General features: G+C 41.9%; 1 protein-coding gene and 1 non-coding gene across 2 annotated transcripts in view; both read left to right on the top strand.

The window, feature by feature from the left end:
• The window catches only part of AVL9 (AVL9 cell migration associated), a 207990-nt gene that overhangs the window by 20092 nt on the left and 171895 nt on the right, over nt 1–16003 (top strand). The gene's annotated exons all lie outside the window — the stretch shown is intronic.
• Nucleotides 891–1076, top strand: LOC115086339. The gene has a single exon (XR_003855234.1). It is a non-coding gene; the product is annotated as a U2 spliceosomal RNA (small nuclear RNA).

Here is a 16003-nt window from a genome sequence, read left to right as displayed (position 1 = left end):
GAGCAGGAACAAGATGTCAATCCTCCCCACCCAAGCACCAGATGTTCTTGATTTTAATCCTCTGGGAGCTTGTTGGTGTCACTTCTGGGAATGGACTGTCCCAGACTTTGCTCGCAGCATTCCTCCTCCGAGGCCTCTGATTAGAGCAGGAACAAGATGTCAATCATCACCACTACATACAACCATCCAATTTCCATCCACTTGCCTTTCTTTCTGCTTCTTAATTGCTAACAGGTACAGTGTGCATCGGAGTTGACAGTGGCATATGTACGTTGTCTGAGAAGATTTATTAGACCTTTTATAATTGATCTTTTCAGGATGCTGAATGGAGACTATGATTTTTATTGTATGCTGTCACCTAGTGGAGGAATCTTTCTCTCTTGTGAAGCTGATAATCTTAATGGAAACACTGTAGCATTGCATACTTTAGTAAAACTGATTTCTACTCTTGGCTTGCCTGTGGTACCTGAAAGTTGAACTGAATGTAATGGGACAGTATTAGCTCTCAGAGGAGCTAATACACTGTGCTTGTCGGGTGCCTGCTGCCATTGTAATGATAATCCCCCATTTCACCCTGATGTTGCACATTTACGAATTGCGTAAATAACTTGTACATTGCAGTTTTGTTTCTTCCCTCTGCAAACTGCATGATCGCATACCGTATCTGAGCATTGAAGTGAAAATCTGTGCCAGTAGTCTTATACAAAAGAGATGAAATTTTGATTTGCTCCAACTGCAGTATATCTGATACTGTGATATTGAATGCTAACACTTGCTTAATGTCTAGTTTAACTACTTCAGCATGGAAATGCTTTATGAAATTTGCCACTTGTAATAGTTATGTATTTGATCTCCTTTTTAATTACAATGTATTCAGTGTTGAGTTAATGATCACTATTAATAGTTTATTCTGTTTATAAAGTCTGTTCTTATCAATTTAATATCTGGTACATTCCTCTACCTGGAGACCATTTATGAAACTGATATTTGGAACAGGGAGTTAGAGTAGGAGCTTCCTCTGTTTGCTCCATACATTGACTTGGTATTACAGTGCCTTCTGAGATAGTGTGTTTCTCACACAAAAGATTAGAGCTGACCCTGGGATTACAAATTAAAATAAAATAATTTATTCCTTTTTGTCTGCTAGACCAGTCCATGACTTTTGGGATTTTCCTATTCCTCATCTATCGGAGACAGATATCGGAGACCCTTTTACATGACCTCACTTCTGATTATAAAAGGGGGAGTGTTCCTAGGTTCTTGCTAGCAGTCTGTATCACCTGCAGCTGTGGACAAGGATAGATGGACTTTTCAAGCTGCCAGAGTCAGGATGTGGCCCCAGCCTGGAGGAGCACATTTAACTCCTGGGGCAGCAACCTTGCAGGGTTGCTTTTCCCAGTGTAGCTGCCTCCAAGGCGGGTTTCCCCCTGGTTCCAGGCACCTAGGGGTGCCTTCTCTACTCCCAAGGGACCAGGATCTCCTCTCCCCCCCCCCCCCCCCCCCCGGAGGACCTACCACTCCTTAAGGAGTAGGAGATCCGCTACTTAAAAAAAAAAAAAAAAGAGCTTGAACTGTCTCTCTCCCTCTTACTTTCTGTTGGCACCTCCTCTCCAAGACCTCAGCTCTCCTCTGTCTGTTCTAGAGGTGGTGTTCAAGAAAGCCTGCAAAACAAAAGGTAAGGCAAATGCTGGAGAGAGGCTTCCACAACCACAGGCTGCTTTGGAGACTGTGGCAGGCAATGCTACCATGGTAAACAGCCTGGCGGTATCTATCCTTCAGGGGTGGTGAGTACTCTGGAGAGAGAGAGAGGGAACCATCATATCATGTTGCTCTGCAGGAAAGGAGCTAGACCATGCAATCCATGACATTAAAAAAAACAAAATACCACCACTATCATTGGCAGTGCAGCACACAGCAAAGTAACTCAGCCAGACAGCTCCTGCGGATATTCTGAAATGATCTGGGGGTGCAGGTTCTGCTCCTGCGGGGCAAAGAAGATGCCCAGCGTGACTGGCTTCTTCTGCCCTATTTATGATAGTGACCCAAGGGTGACCTCTCCAGAGGAGTTCAGAGTGACATCCACCCCTCGAGCAGGAGATAGCAAGGCCAACAGCTAATGTTCCTCCCCTGACTATAGAGGAAGAAGAGGTATTGCCTCCAGGGCAACCAGGCCTGGTAGCCTCCCTGACATCAAAAGGCACCGAGGAGGGCCTGGGGCTAATGATGATAAACTCAGAGCAAGGTCTTATCCAGGCTCCGCTATGGGGTCTTGCCGATTTTGTGCTGGTAATGCATCGGGCTTTCTGCATGATGCAAACGCTTTGCTCCCTAGGGGATGTAATGTCCCTCAACCAAAGTTTGCTGGACAAAGGGGCCATGCTTAAATGCAGCAGGATACAATGGGACTTGAAGCTTCTCCCGTGATGACTACCATGCTGGATTCAGATGAGGAGTCCGAGATGACTACCATGCTGGATTCAGATGAGGAGTCCTGGTTGACTAGGTTTGAGTACTCCCTAACCTCTTAGGAGGATGTGGAGTGCTCATCGGAAGAGGAGAATTCCTCGATAAGCTGTTCGGGGAAAGAGGAGCTCGCAGCCTTCATTTCTAATGTTCAAGCTCCAAGGCATATGACCAAATGGATGGGGACCCGCATCCTTCATGGAATTAAGATGCCGTTGAAACCCTTTCCATTGCATGAGATTCTAAAATGGATGGTTCTAGCAGAATGGGATTCCCCTTAAGGTGGGACTAAGAGCTGGCAGGATGATGGGGGAATTGTACCCCTTCTCTGAGGAGGAAAGGAAAAAGGTGTTGTGGGTCCCTAAGGCGGATGCACTGGTATCGGTAGTAGTTCGTAGAACTACCATCTCGGAAGAGGGAAGGTATGATGTTAAAGGACCCTCAGGATAGGAAGATAGAAGTGGTCCTAAAACAGGCCGCCTCCTCAGGGACCATGGCAATCAAGGCCATGATTTGCACTGGCTATGTGGTACGACCAGCCTAACAATGGATGCACAAATTGCTCGAGAGTCTGGTAACTCTGCATCTGGAATCAGCATTAGTCTTTTTGGCACATACTTTGTACAGGGGCAGATTACAGGAAAATAGTCCAGGGGATTTTTTTTCAGAATCAGCTCACAGGGTATCTCTGATTCACGCATACGCTTTCTATGCTGCATGTACATCAACAGCTCCCAAAAGCACAGCAAGTTGACCATTGAGAGATACATCTTGTGACCTGGAACCTGACAGAATTGAGATTAAAAAATCTCCAATGAATTTCACATTTTTCCTAAACAACTAAGTATAGCACACCCTAGACAACAGGTGAGCAAACTGAACTGCAGTCCCCCTTCCATCCATGCAATTGGTTGGTCCTCCCTCCAAATTTGGTTACATATTGTCTATATCCTGGACTGGTATTAAATTTGCTTGCCAACCAATCAGCTGTTGAACCATTTGTTAAATAATGAGACAACCACACTGCCAGCCAGTGGTTCAGACACAAACTCACAAATACATTTGCTGTTGTGATGCTGCTCACATGATCACTCAACGAGTGCTCCCTGTCCCAGCACTGCCACATCATTATGTAAAAGTTCTTGCTTGTTGCTAGCCTTTCCTCGGCCTTCAGCAGCTTCCTTTTTTCCATTTTCACCTCTTCTTAGCACCCACTAAGAGACTCTCTGGTTCCACAACCAGCTTCTCCTCTGAGCTTAGCTCAGCTACCTCTGACAGAAGCCTCACTAATTCTGCACAGGCACTTTTCTGGCTCCTCTTCCTATCTTTCTATGATAGTAGTTTGCCTCTACTTCTCAGGGCCTGACCCCAGCACATTCACATTGATTGTGCTACACAGAGTTTGCTACTTTTATGGTTCCCTAGGTTCTGCTCCTACAATCTACTCCAGGGGAGGGGGGACCAGACGTAATCCATGCTACCAGCTGCCTCCATGGCTTAAGGAAAAAAAAAATCCTAGCCAAGACTATACATATCACTGCTGCAACTGAGACTGGGGAGAGCCAGGCCCAGCACAGTCCCAGATGGAATTCTGTTTTCCCACAAGGAGCCATTGCAGCCAGAGCTAGACTGGTGCAAGATTAAGCACCCTGGGCAACCTCACCAGCCCCAACCTCTTCACATACACAATTAAGTTATATATTTATAGTAAGGCTTTATATGAAAAAGGACAAAGTACAGTCTTCTGAGATAAAAAATATCACATGTATACTATATTTTCATGCACTGCTGTGATGCCAACCAGAAAGCCCTGCAAAAAAGTAAACAGCCACTTGGAACTCATATGGTATTAGGCAGGGCCCCCAATCTCCTGTGATTGTGCACAGGCTGCAAAATCTGGCCATTGTCACAGAATTGGCCAATCTTGGCTAAATTGCTGTGGGAGATTGGGGACCCTTTCAAAATGAAAACATTTCTTTTCTCATTTCTGCCTGCCCAGGAAGAAAAACATTGCTGGCAGGGGATGGTGTAGTCTGTTCTCCCCCCCTCCCCCCCCCCAAATCCCATCTGTATACCCTCAGTCATTGGCTCCTATCATTTTGAAACAGGAGGAGGATTGCAGCCTTGCAGCTTCTCTAATGCATCCTCCCCTCCAGGAGGGTTGCACTTTGAACCGTCATTGGATCTGGCAGAGGCCTATCTTCATATCCCCTTGAGATCATCATTTCAAGGTCTCTTTCACTTTTGTGTGTTAGGTCAGCACATATCAGTTTCAGGCTCTGCCTTTTGGACTTGTGATGGCACTGAGGATCTTCACTAAAGTAGTGGTGGTCATAGTGACGACCCTATAAAGGCAAGAGATAACAGTTCATCCCTATTTGGACATTTGGCTTATCAGAACGAACTCTGCCCAGAAGAGCCAGCAAGTGTCTGCCATGGCAGACTATCTCCTAGAAAGGCTGGACTGGGTAGTGAACCATGTAAAGAGCAACTTGAAACGTTCCTGCTTGCTAAAGTTCTTAGGCATATTCTTTGAGACAAGAGAAGGGTGCATGTATTTACCACCCAAGAGAACTGTCAAAATAATGGAACAAGATGTTTTGAGCCTGGATGCACCTAAAGTATTGGACTACCAACAGCTACTAGAGTTAATGACAGATGTGATAGATTTTGTTCTCTTGAGCTAGGGCACATTTGTACTCTTTGCAACAGGCTTTACTGTCCTGCTGGTCACCAGCCTCCCAGATTTTTGACCAACTCCTATGCATGCCCTGAGCGATGGAAGAGAGTTTGGACTTGTGTGTGGATCCCCACAGCCTTATAAAAACTGAAGAGTTAGCATGATCCAGTTGGGTGGTTCTAACAGATGCTAGCATGATCAGGTTGGGAGCCCATTGCAAGGGCCAGATGGCTCAAGAGAATTGTTCAGAAGAGGAAGCGCTATGGCTAATACACAGGTATTAAAGGCCATTCAGTTGGCACTTCAGGCCTTCGTGCCAAGGCTAGAGAGGAAAGCAGTCCGAGCCCTCTCAAGACAGCAGTATGGAGGTGGCATATGTGAAAAAACAGGAGGGCATGTACAGCCCCAGGCTTGCAAAGGAAGTAAGAGATTTTTATTTGGGTAGAGAAAAACCTGTCCCAGTTGTCAGCATTTCAGATAGCAGGAAGGGAAAATATAAATGCAAACTTTCTCATCAGTAGCAAACTGGACCTATAAGAATAGGAGCTCAGATGGTAGTGGAATGAAGGGGGTTACCAGCGATGGATGTAATGGTGACTCAACCCAACTCCAAGACAAATTTGTTCTTCAGTCGATAGAAAGAGGCAGAGTGAAGGGGGATAAATGAATGTAAGGTTTGCCATACTGGGTCAGATCAAAGGTCCATCAAGCTCAGTATCCTGTTTCCAACAGTGGCCAATTCAGGACACAAGTACCTGGTAGGATCCTAAAAGGTTGATTAGATTCTATGCTGCTTATTCCAGGGATAGCAGTGAATTTCCTGAAGTCCACTTTAATAATAGTTTATGGACTTTTCTTCCAGGAACTTGTGTAAACCTTTTTTAAACCCAGCTACACTGACAGCTTTCACTACATCTTCTGGCAATGAATGCATTTATTTATTTATTTAAAATCTTTTCTATACCATCGCAACGGTTTACATGTTGGCACATAAAATAAGGTGATTGAGTGCGTACTCTAGTACATTCTAACAGGTGCTGCAAAAGGTTCGGTTACAATATAAATCAAAAGAACAAGCAATCAATTGAAAAGTGAAGTAGGTCATGCCCAGGTGTGCCTTTATGGTACTAATCACTGGTAAAATTCATATTCTCTGTATTTTACAATTATGTTTGTGGTGATATAGTGTTGCACATTCTGAGAGTAGTGCAGTGTGTTGGTGCTATTCTGCCTGTTATTGTATTTTTTCTATTCTCCGGTCTCTTTATAGTATGCTTGTTTAAAGAGCCATGTTTTTAAACTTTTCTTAAAGGTTTTGAGATCGTTTTGTAATCTGATCTCTATCAGCATTGCGTTCCAGAGAGTGGGGCCTGCTAAGGATAGAGCCCTCTCTCTCATTTGTGTTAGTCTTGCTGTCTTTACTGAAGGAATGGTTTAAGAGTGCTTTATTCACTGAACGAAGGTTTCTGTGTGGGACGTGTATTCTTAGTGCTGTGTTTAACGAGTCAGCTTTTTCATCATGTATTAGTTTATCTTTGTACACTTGAAGTTGTCAAAATGAGGGTATATCTCAATTCTGTTCCAAACTCTATCGGGAATTGCATAAATCACAACAGAAGAGCCAATACAAATTTGTAAATTCTCACAACTTTCAGACGCTGTTGTTGATACTGAGAAAGATCTTATATTATCATGACCTTCATAATAGGCTTCATCGTGGGAGCTTTCGCTTATGTCAACTCTGCCTTATATATAATCATTGGTCATTTCAGTCCTGATTTTGACTGTGATATTAACTTTCATTTTTTTCAAAAAAAAATTTTTGCACATAAAAATAGATATCCTAAAACATAAAAACTGTATTGTGCTGAGTTACTGCACTTATCTTTGAAACTCTTTTCACATCATCCGCGTTCGTGGTTGTCTTGCTGAAATCCACAAGAACCTGGTGACCCGACACTGGACAGTGTTTCGGACTGCTGCTGTTTTACTTCAGTCCTTTTTCAAGGGTAATTAATTCGGCGTCAAAACACAACATTTGATTTTTTTCATGTTCTTTCAAATTTGATCGAGCAAATGGCGACCCGGCGTTTTTTGTATTCTCATCAAGAATCTGAGTCTCAATTCCGGAAGTATGAAGTGTAACAATGATTTTGAGATCCTTACAGTTTCACTTACTTTTATAGGTCTTTTTCTATCACTGCTTGAAGCAAGAGCAAGTCCCCTTCCCTCCTATTGTTCTTATCACAGTTCTGCACATGTGTTTCTCAAACCTTGGTACTGTTTGGTGTTTGTTTCCATGCCCTACACTCCCAGTTTCTTGACTGACCTTTACTAACAGTTCTCATGGGTTCAGTGCATAAGCATTTTTGAGAGTAAACATCTGCATAGCCCTTAGAAGCAATAATAGCCATAGTTCCCAAAGACATTTAGAGAGGATTCTCTGATCATAACAGCATTTGCAGCATGTATCATAGAACTCTTCCTTCTCTGCAACCTTTTTTGCCTGACAGTTCTTTAGAAATACTTCAACCATTTTTCCTGGCACTGACATCAGGCTCATTGGTCTGTAGTTTACTGGATCCCCCCCTTGAACTCTTTTTAAAAACGTGCATTATATTGGTCACCCTCCAGTCTTAAGGTACTGTAAGTGATTTTAATTATAATTGACAGATTACTAATAGTAAGTCTGCAATTTCATTTTTCAGTTCTCTCATCACTGGATGCTTTTCCGTCGATAAGCAGGGCATTTAGCCATGCATGCTGGGTGACGTCATCCGTGATGTCATGAAGGCAGAGCTTAATCTCTTAGCTTGAAGAGCTTTGCAGTGCGCGTGACCTCGGGTTCCTGCTCTCCTCGAGCTTCCCTTCAGTTTTAGTTTTCTGCGGTACTACACGGATGTGTGGCTACTCTCTTATTCTCTCACAGGAAAGCAAATTGAAGAATTTAGATGGAAAGAAGAATCGAAAATGCCTAAAAGCCCATGATTTAAATATTTCTCCTGCAGTAAGATCATGTCAGTGACCGGCCATAATTATTGTTATTTATGCCTCTGTCCCTCTGTCCCGACCATGATCAGGCTGCATGCAGAGACTGTGGAAGAATGTCCCTACGGGCGATAAGACACAGGGCAGAGAAAATGGAGAGGATGAGGCACTCATATGCCCCCTCTCCAGCTGATAAAAGATTGACATAGTCTTCCCCGGGCAAACAAAAGCCCCAGTCCAAGACTCCTCGACGCGCGCATTCGGTCTCTGAGAATCGTGCACCGAAAATTGCATCGGCAACCACGCATCATACGATGCATGCTCGTTTAAAACCTGTGTCACTTCAAGCTTCTCTGCCTCGTACGATGTAATCGACGCAATCGTCAATACCATAAAAAATGTCGATATCTATGACGCACCATGACGCATCTAAAAAGTCCACGACGCAGTCCACTCATAAACATAAGAAACCTTCTCATCATCAACCAGAGAAGTCGAATACAGCACCTAAACCACAAGATAGACCATGTAAGTCAACATAAAAAATGAAACATACTACACCATCTGGAGCACCATCTTTGTCAAGATCTGCTCTTGGGCACCCTACATCTCCACCTGGAGATCACCACTCTCCTTCGTCAATATTATCTGATATTATAATTGACGAAAAAGAGGCCAAGATCTCTTCACTTATCACTTCCAAACACACCAGCTAAACGACCCAAAACATCTGACAGAATACCTGACCAACCTCATCGCCCGACAGCTCAAGAGACAATGTCTCAGATCACTATGCTGTTGAACACCTTTTTTTCAAGATTTACCATCAGATCCTAACCTTTTGCCACCAGATTCCCAAGATCCTGCATCTCCACAAGTTTCTCCTACTCCACCTCATGATCTACTGTCTCCACAACACTTCGATTCTCCTGCATCGTCTGTTCACATGATCTTTCTCCTTTATCATCTCCAGGAAGTTCAACGGGTATTCCATCGGACCCTCCACAAGATCTTCCCCAACCTACTTCACCGCCAGAAGATCTTGTGCTAAATTCCTGGAAAAGCTGGGTTTAGCACTCAATATAGAAACTCAGAAACTTCCAGACCCAAGATCTGAGGTGATGGGGATTCTTTAAATACTAGATGTCCCGGCTGAGCCAACTGCTCTACCTCCTCATCAAATTTTAGAGGGCCTTATGGACAAGGCTTGGGATACTCCATACCTTCTCCCCCAATCTCAAAAAAGCTAGATTTAAAATACAGGATGCAGAAGGCCTCCTACTATTCGAATGTGCAGGTTCTTCACAATTCGATGATAGTGGAATCGGCAATGAAAAGGGCCAAGAAAAACAGGCTGTATTGTAACACGCCTCCAGGGAAAGACAATAAACTTCTGGATGATTTTGCAAAAAAGGTTTATCAAAACTCAATGCTCAATTCTCGCACTAACCACCAACAATTTTACATTATACAATATTTATTTAATTGTACTCAACTGCAACCCTTGCTAAGCACCTCGCATGGTGACGCTCTACTACCTCAGCCTTTCCTGGACCTCCAAGAAGGGTTACAACATTTGTTGCGGACAGCATATGAAGCATTTGATACATCTGCAAGATCATCAGCAACCTCCATCTCCGCTAGACGTCTGGCATGGCTCCGAGCCAGCAGTATAAGAGATGTCGTGCATGACCGACTAGCGAATTTACCATGCAGACCGGACAATGTCTTTGGGGAGAAACTCAGAGAGAATGTTTCTTTAATTAAAGAACAAAATATTGCGATCCAGTCTTTAGCGGCACCTCTAGACATGTCTTCCACATCTAGGCGTTACTTCAGTCAATATAAGAGAGGTTACTACTATCGCAGACCATATCGCTATTATTTGGGTTTTTTTTTAATATACCGACATTCTTGTAGAAATTATCAACCCTACCAGTCTAATTATAGGCAATAGCCTTTCCAAACACAAAGACCTCAATTTCAAATGCAAGGGCAGATACCATGGCAAAGAACCCAAGATAACAGAAACTTCAAATTTCTCAGCAGGCACCTAAGCAATCCTTTTTAAATCAACTTGCCACAACAGCAGTTCAAGTGGGGGGAAGACTATCTTTGTTTCATTACCAATGGGTATTGAGCATAATTTTGCAAGGTTACTGACTATGTTTCAATTCCTTTCCAACTCTTCCACATCTCATTACTTCCAAAACTCCTCAGATTCAAATCCCATCCCTCATGAAGGGAAATATCAGTCCTCTTTCAACAGAAGGCAATCCGGCCGGTGCCTTCCTCTCAAAGGGAAAACAACTTCTATTCCTAATACTTCCTCATTCCCAAAAAATTGGGAGGCCTACGCCCCTTCTTGGATCTCTGAGCAGTAAACAAACATCTCGCAAAAGAAAAATTCAAGATGACTTCTCTCAAAACAGTACTCACTTTTCTCCAAACAAACGACTGGATGTGCTCAATAGATCTAAAGGACGCGTACACTCACATTCCGAATCACAAAAAATGTTGGTGTTACCTCTGTTTTCAGACCAAAGGGAAGTAACAATACAATGTATTTCCCTTTGGTCTCTCCTCTGCCCCACGAGTCTTCATGAAATGTCTAGCTGTTGTTGTGGCACACTTGCGCAAACAGGGAATAAACATTTCCTTACTTGGACGATTGGCTGATTGTATCTTCCAATGCTCAACTCCTAAAACAGGTGGAATGCACACCCCTCTGTCTAGAAAGCTTGGGTTGGATAGTAAATTATAAAAAGTCCCAGCTCCATCCCTCCCAAACCATTCAATTCATAGGAGCAGTTATTCAGACCCCACTTTCCAGAGCCTTTCTATCTCTGGACAGAATCAAAACTTTACAATTCCTTTCTCAAACTCTTCTATGTCGAAAGGTAGTTTCGGCACATAATGGTACTCTTGGGTCATATGGCTGCAGCAATTCATGTGGTCCAAAATACTCGTCTCCACGTACGACGTCTCCAGTGGGGTCTAAAATCTCAATGGAACCAGCTGACGCAGCAGATGTCTCACAAAGTACGAGTTACGAATTCCATGAAGAAAGACATCAGATGGTGGCTTCATCTGTCCATCCTAAACGAAAGAAGCCCATTCCAACATCTTCTTCATCAGTTATTAATCACAACGGATGCATCAACAAAGGGATGGGGTGCCCATCTCTTACATCCAGAGACTCAAGGACTATGGTCGGAAAACGAACAGTGTCTCCAAATAAAATTGTTGGAACTCAGTGCAATAAGAAATTCCCTCTTAGCATTCCACTCATGGATACAAGGAAATCCGTAATGATTCATACTGACAATCAAGTCGCAATGTTTTATATAAACAAGCAGGAAGGATCCAGTTCCTTGACTCTTTGCAAAAGAAGCGGTTCAAATCTGGGAGTGGGCCGAACACAACGAAATCTTCCTTCAAACATCCTACCTACCGGGACTTGCGGACAAACTCAGCCGTGTTTTCCACCCACACGAATGGTAACGGAAGCAGACCAGATCTTCACAAACTGGGGTACTCCGGTGATGGACCTCCTTTCCCTCAGAAGAGAATCGGAAGGTAGAGAAATTTTGCGCTCTCCTTCCCAGCCTACACAGGACGTTGCAGGATGCTTTCCTGATTCCTTGGAGGAGGGGCCTTCTATACGCCTTTCCTCCCATACCACTAATCTCACGCACAGTCCAGAAATGTATTGCGGACGGAGCAAATCTAATCCTAATAGCTCCTGCATGGCCGAGACAACCATGGTATACTTATCTTCTTCGTCTTTCAACCCACCCACCAATACCACTGCCCAAGGACCCATTTCTCCTTTAGGGAGTCTGATACACCCCATGTAGTCCTCCCTTCACTTGACGGCATGGAGATTGAATGGCAAATATTGAGCTCACTGAATCTCTCCCCAAACATAATGGACGTTCTCATAGCATCACGAAAATCTTCCACCAGAAGAAATTATGCTTTCAAATGGAAACTGTACTCGAAATGGTGCATCCTGGGTCTTGACCCCTTTTCTTGTCCTCCAGAATCGCTATTGACTTATCTCCACAGTTTATCCCTTTCGGGACTATCAGTAACGTCCATAAGAGTTCACCTTAGTGCTATTGCAGCTTATCATGTCACGGGTAAGGGCTGCTCCATCTCTTCCCATCCTTTGATTTCCAAATTCATGAAGGGCTTGCTTCATCTACACCTGCCTTTTAAACAAAAAACAGTAGTTCCATGGGATATTAATATAGTCCTTGAGGCGTTGATGAATCCACCTTTTGAACCCATGTCATCTTCTATGCAAAAATTCTTAACCTGGAAAGTTCTTTTCCTAGTGGCCATCCCTTCTGCAAGAAGAATAAGTGAACTTCAAGCACTGGTAATCAATTTTCCATATCATCAATTTCACCATGATAAGGTGGTATTATGAACTCACCCTTCCTTTCTACCAAAGGTAGTATTGGCTTTTCACTTAAACGAAACAATCTCCTTACTGGTTTTTTGCCCAAAACCACATTCTGACGATCGACAAAAACGTCTTCATACCTTGGACTGTAAAAGAGCTTTAGCCTATTACAAGAACAAGACTGACTCAATAAGACATTCCTCTCAATTATTTGTCTCCTTCAACCCAAACAATCCGGGTCAACTGGTATCAAAGCGAACACTTTCTAACTGGCTTTACCGCCTGTATCCAATACTGCTATTCTACAAAGGTGATGCCTCTCGCAGGTCCAGTTAAGGCTCATTAAATTAGAGTGACTGCAGCTTCCATTGCACATATCCAGGAGGGTGCCAATCCAGGACATTTGCAGAGCAGCAACCTGGTCGTCCATTTATACATTTACATCACACTATTGCCTTGATCAGCAATCTGCATCAGATTCCTGCAATTCTAGAAACTATTTTAAAGCCTTAATGGCTGTCTACCTTCCATAGGTTGCCAAAAAAATTTTTTTTTACATTACAATATCATCTCTGCAACCTATGAGCTTGGGACTCCTAGCATGCATGGCTAAATGCCCTGCTTATCGACGGAAAAAAGCAAGTTTGCTTACCATAAATGGTGTTTTCCATAGATAGCAGGGAATTTAGCCATGCATTCCCTCCCACCTCCCTGGACAGCCGTCCATCCTGGCAACGCCTACACCAGCACTTAGCTTGGAAAACAAACTGAAGGGAAGCTCGAGGAGCGTGGGAACCCAAGGTCATGCGCACTTCTTCAAAACTCTTCGAGCTAAGAGAATAAGCTTTGCCTTTGTGACATCACGGATGATGTCATCCAGCATGCATGGGTAAATTCCCTGCTATCTACGGAAAACACAGTTTACGGTAAGCAAACTTGCTTATATCATCTGGTCCATGTCTTTTGCTACTCTTTAGTTTGTCAGTTTGCCCTCATACATCTTCCAGGTTCACAGAGAATTGTTTTAGTTCCTTGGAATCATCACCTTTAAATATCATCTGAGGCATGAGTATCTGCCTTGCATCTTCCTCAGTAAATATCGAAGCAAAAAATTCATGTAATTTCTCCACTATGGCCTTGTCCTCCCTTAGCCCTAGATCATCCAATGGTCCAATTGACTCCCTCACAGGCTTTTTACTTCAAATGTACCTGCAAAAATGTTTATTATGAATTTTTGTTTCCACAGCAAGCTTCTTTTCAAATTCTGTCTTTGCTTTCTTTATCAATGCTTTGCTTCTAACTTGCCAATGCTTGTTTCCTATTTTTTTCATTCAGATTTCTTTTCCATTTTTTGAAAGATGTTCTTTTGGCTTGAATAGTCTCTCATCTCACCTCTTTTTTTTTTTTTATATTTATCTGTTTTTTTTGTTTAATTCACAACAAATACCAAACATTTTCACGTTAACATATACAGTGTTGAGCTTTTCAAAGAATAAACACATAGGAAGAGAACTGGTCTCATATGTTCAATTTGTACTTTACACATATCCACTATTGCCAGCCAGAAGGGGTTCTGCATCCGACTCACTTCACCTTTTAACCATGCCGACAGTTGTTTGGCCTTCCTTTCTCCTTTTTTAATGCATGGAATATATCTGGTCTGGGCTTCCAAGATGGTATTTTTAAACATCCATGTCTGATATAAACTCTTGACCTTTGTAGCTTTTCCTTTCAAGTGTTTCCTAACTTTTTCTCATTTTAACATAATCTCCCTTTTGAAATTTAAATGCTGTCGCAGTAGATTTCCCTAGTGACCTCCCCCAGTTATCAAGTCAAATTTGATCATGTTATGATCACTATTGCCAAGTGGCCCTAAACACCATTACCTCTTTCACTAAATCGTATTTCACTATAGATTAGATCTAAAATATATCCCCCATCTGTTCTTCTACAGCTGCTACATGAAGCAGTCATTTATTTCATAGCATGTCTTGATGTAACATTTACCCAGTCAAGGTTTCGAATAATAGTTAAGTATGTGATTAGTTCATTTATCTACACAATTTAATCTTATGTTCTACATATATACATGTTTAATATGTTTATCTTCAGTTCAATGTATTAAGAACTTTACACTAGTGAGTTACCTGTTTGTGTCTTATGGATTGTAACCTTCTTATGTTTGTTATAACTCTAAACCGTTGTGAAAGCTAGCACCAAACAGTATATAAAAATCTACAAATAAATAAATAAATACTTGGGTAATTGAAATCGCCCATTACTGTGTTGCTATTTTTGTTAGCTTCCCTAATTTCTGTTAGCATTTCGTCATCTGCCTATTCATTCTGGCCAGGTGGATGGTAGTACCCCCCCCCCCCCCCCCCCCACTGCTATTCCATTCCCCTTCTCATATGGAATTTCTATCTGTAAAGATTCTACAGTGCATTTTTTTCCTGTAGAACTTTTTATCCTATTTGATACTATGCCCTCTTTAACATATAGCGTCACCCCCTCCCACCAATTTGATCCATTCTATCATCGTGCTATAATTTGTACCCAGTGTCCTATTGGTTAACCTTCTTCTACCAGGTCTCTGAAATGCCAATTATATCTACCTCTTCATTCAGAGCTATGCATTCTAACTCTCCCATCTTATTTTTTTTAGACTTGTAGCAGTAAAAGGCAGTAAATACTCATCTATTCAAGATCGCATTCGGAGATCTTGACAATTTGAACATTTAAATGCCAATAAGATATATATCATATGCCCCTATTAATTGTACGATTATACATCTACCAGTGCCTCAGCCTCTATTAGTCTCAGGCTCCTAAGGTTTCTTTTTACTTTTTCTGGCTTTTTACTTGTTTTGTTATAAATAGTATAGTCTTACTTAAAAGAGTAGGGATTATAATGATATACTGTGTTTTTTTTTCTTTCTTTCTATTTTTCTTTTTTTATTTTATTTTATTTTAACCTTTGGTCTTAATTTATTTTACTTTATAGTTTTTATTTAAAGTAATTTTTAGTTATTTTGTTTTGTTTTTATAATTTGTATTTTGTAAATCGTTTTGGTCAAACTCGTTTGAAAAGACGGTATAGAAATATTTTTAAATAAAATAAATTAAAAAATTTGTATACCGACATTTCAAAGTATGTATTTTGTTTTATATTAACAACCTGCTTATGAGTTGACACATGTAATTTGGAATCTATCTTCTCTGTCCGCTCTTTACTTAAAAGCACAAGTGCTTTTTTTTTTTTTTAGCATTTATTACATCCTATAGGGAAGCCTTAACATCCCATTTTTATTAGTATCCTTCAAAGATACATCATTCTGAACCATATGCTTCTGAGTGACTGTCTGCTTTCCCCCATCATCTAGTTTAAAAGCTGTTCGTTTTTTGTTTTTTTTTTAAAGGTTAGTTCTAGCAGCCTAGCTGCATGCTGCACTAGGCTC

This window comes from Rhinatrema bivittatum, chromosome 2, assembly GCF_901001135.1.
Source record: "Rhinatrema bivittatum chromosome 2, aRhiBiv1.1, whole genome shotgun sequence".
Classification (NCBI taxonomy): Eukaryota; Metazoa; Chordata; class Amphibia; order Gymnophiona; family Rhinatrematidae; genus Rhinatrema; species Rhinatrema bivittatum.
Note: the sequence above shows the minus strand (reverse complement) of the source record. Positions and strands in the feature narration are given on the sequence as shown.